The sequence below is a fragment of the Dermacentor silvarum genome, unplaced genomic scaffold, assembly GCF_013339745.2.
Source record: "Dermacentor silvarum isolate Dsil-2018 unplaced genomic scaffold, BIME_Dsil_1.4 Seq793, whole genome shotgun sequence".
NCBI classification, from domain to species: domain Eukaryota; kingdom Metazoa; phylum Arthropoda; class Arachnida; order Ixodida; family Ixodidae; genus Dermacentor; species Dermacentor silvarum.
In genome coordinates, this window is record NW_023606786.1 from 130,043 (window position 1) to 133,608 (window position 3,566).

Sequence of the window (3,566 nt, forward strand, 5' to 3'; positions counted from 1 at the left end):
GCTATCTCCCTCTTTACCACAGATGTCCATTAATCTCTGCAAGTCTTCCTTGCTGTCAGCCATAAGTACAATGTCATCCGCATACATCAGTCCTGGTAATGACTGTTTAATCCATTCTCCTTGCTTGAAAAAGGAAAGGTTGAAGCCAAGTCCGCTCTCTCTAATTTTTTCTCTAATCCTTGTAATTACAGCATGAACAACAGAGGTGACAGAGGGCACCCCTGCCTAAGCCCCTGCTGTATCTGTATAGGCCCAGATACCTTGTTTTCCCATTTTACAAGCACCTTGTTACTTTTATAGATATCTTTAAAAGATTACTTATTCCATCTTCCACATCTAGAGTGCCCAGTATGTCCCACAAATCCTTTTTGATTACACTGTCATAGGCTCCCTTGATATCCAAAAATGCGAGCCATAGGGGCCTATGTTCCTTTTCTGCTATTTCAATACACTGCGTCAATGAGAACAGATTATCTTCTAACCTTCTTTGTTTCCGGAACCCATTTTGTAGTTCCCCCAGCACCTCCTCGCTCTCCACCCATGCCTGCAGTCTGTCCTTTATAATCTGCATCCACCCTGTAAACCACTGACGTCACTGTTTCTGACGGTAGTTGTTTATGTCGGCTTTGACCCCCTTTCCCTTATATATCATGCTCATCCTGCTCAGTCTCCACCCGTCGGGGGCTTATCGTCCATTATCATTTTGCTCACTGCCTCTCTTAATGCTTTCTTAGATTTTGGGCCCAATGTCTTTATTAACATAATTGGGATGCCATCAGGACCTGTCGACGTGCTACTAGAACCCTCTTCTCTGCCCTTTCCCACTCGCTTTGTTCAAGTGGAGCCACTGCACTAACTAGTCTATCCTCACCTGATTGAGCACATGCTACGTTTCGTTCTTTAAATTATTCTGTCATCATTGTTCTTATATGTTCCATTGCCTCATCTCCTTCTAGCCGAACACAAACTGAGGCTGAGGGTGTTGCGACATCTGGCGACGAAAGGGCGCAACAAGGTTGCGACGGCACGGAAACCTGGTTCCGAGACTCGTGCGAGCCTCCAAGACTCCCAACAACCACAGATTCAGATTTGAGGGGCTTATTGGCGTTTCCACAAATGTTGCGGATGCACCGTCCGTTTTGCGCACTCTCATCGCAGCTTTCTTAACGCGCGTCATCATCCACGTGAATTTAGCAAAAATCTATGTGAGCACATACATACTCTGCTGGAGTAACCGTACGTAAGATACCAACAATCACCCCCTTCCCACCGCATACACATTAACGGCATGCAGCAGCTGGGTTTGTGGTGCCATGGAGCCGTACTTCAGATGTGTTCGCATATTCTAGTCACGTGTTTGATGAAGCAGTATGGTCTTTTCTCATTACGCGTGTGCTTCATTTTGCATGAAAGAAGCGAGCACGCGATAAACCATGGTTGTTGGCAATGGTTTAGCACGGTTCATTTTGTCTACTTCTTGTCCTCTGTATCCTGCCTTCGCACACTTTCTTCGGAACAAACCTTGCATCTCCAAGTGCTGGTGCAAAAACAAATTACATTTTTCTCTTCGCGGTCAGTAGCAACGGAGATAAGCTAAGCACTACACCTAGCTCAGATCATGTAACACTTGCTTACAACATGCACAGTTGAGCAGAGCAGATTTAAACGCAAGCCCTCGGTCGAAAACGCAAAAGAGAAGCAAAGAGAAACTCAGGAGAATGATTCACACTACTTAAAATGAACTATTTTAAGGTAAACTAGTACCGGGCTTACTCATAACAACTATGCACAACATCCGAAGTAAAACACTCCATTGCTTTACGGTTGATTCGAACTACTCGGCACAAAATGGTTAGGAGTGCTCAGTGCTTTCTTTTCCTCTCATACATAACTGGACAAGCGCGAACATACTGCGCGCCAAATGACTAATGCGTTTTCGTTTCTACCCCTGCCTCCATCAGCTGCCCGAGGAAAATTTCAACGATAGGTATATTTTCTGACGCTAGCTCTCATGCGAATACGCTACTCAGGCTGCTTATCATAGCCGTGCATCTGCCTGGTGCTTGAATACTCTTGTACACTTTGTGACACACCATTCGAAGCATAATTTTTATGGTTAAGCCGCAAGGTTGATGCAAGCTGGAAAGCCCTCCCCCGTTCTCGGTCACACTTGAATTTGCAGACAATTCAAAGATAGCTTTATTCACGAGGTCGCGCTAGTGTAGACTTCGTTTGTACTCTGTAGAGAAACACACGAAACTGATAGATGCAAATGATCCAGACACACAGCACAAGGTCACCATAATGGCAACAGATCAGGCCGCCACGAAGAGCCCGGCGCCGGAACAGCGCGGCGCCGCGCTCCAACTATGCATGCTTTACCGCTTCGCGTAGTTAAGCACGTATTCGCGCACTTTGGCTTTAAAGCCCTCTTTGTCTCTTTGGTAATGCTCAGCGGCCTCGTTGTCTAGAGGATCATCAAAGTTGAGCAAGTCCGTGAAAAGCGCGTTGAGACCCCAGACGATTTCCTTGAGCGTCCGCGTCGGCGCCCAGCCCATGCCGTCGATGGAGCTTTCGCGCAGAAGACTCAGACACACGTTTCCTTCCTCGTTAATATTCGGGTGCCAGTCGAGTCATACATTTCACCTTTGGAGGCACCATGTTGTAGTCTTCGGAACTTCGACTAGAAATACGAAGCGGCCACCCTGCCAATAGCCCTCCTCCGGCGTGATGATAAGCTCGAAGCGATGGAGAACGTCTGGATCATCAAACTTGAGCGTGCACGTATTTGGAAGGTTGGCCTCCATTTCTTGCACTTCGCGCACGAGCAACTTGTCTCGAACGGAAGCCCGGCGCACTGCTCCGGCGCTCTCGGGTACCAAGCTTTGCACAGCTTCTGTGTTGTTGTTCTGCGAGCTCTGCTTCAGCTTTTTCGACAAAGTAATCATAATGCTTGATTGCTCCTTGCCACCCTCACGCACAGCCTTTTGCAGTCACGAGATCATGTCTCTCGCGAACCTACCGCACGCGGAAAAAGTCGCAAAAGTACTTTCCTACCGTGAGAGGTGACTCAAGACGCCATCGTCCCACCCCCCACTGACTACAGGCGGACGCACACTGCTGCATGTGGCGCCGCCTGTCGTCAAGCGCCGTACATTTCTCACAATTAACTGTATTGACTTCAGAAACTAATTCGACTACGCGTGAACACATTAATCTGATCCTCACAAAACCTGTCTTACGTCAGTCTCATTCCAAGTTTTCTTTGCTGGATGAAATTAACTGGATTTTGGCTGGTGCCCCGCCGCTTGCCCTTGCTCCACTGCAGGCTGCCAACCCTAGGGAAATTTCTTTGGATCTAGGGAATTTGCGTCGTTCTTAGGGAAAAGAGAAAATTGACATAATCTAAAGAAATTTTCCGCTTACACATGCAGGAAAGAAGTCACTGTCACGATGGGGCTACAGATGAGTTGACGGCGTTTTTGATGTCAGTCCCTGCAAATTACCTTCGCGTTGGCATGCTAAGTATAACTTAATTGTAATCGTACAGCAGCTCAGTGAACGCA

General features: G+C 47.3%; 1 pseudogene; it reads right to left on the reverse strand.

Annotated features, from left to right (window-relative positions):
• Positions 1-2,360: 2,360 nt before the first annotated feature.
• Positions 2,361-3,087, reverse strand: LOC119435572 (NEDD8-conjugating enzyme UBE2F-like; annotated as a pseudogene).
• Between the last annotated feature and the right edge of the window lie 479 nt (positions 3,088-3,566).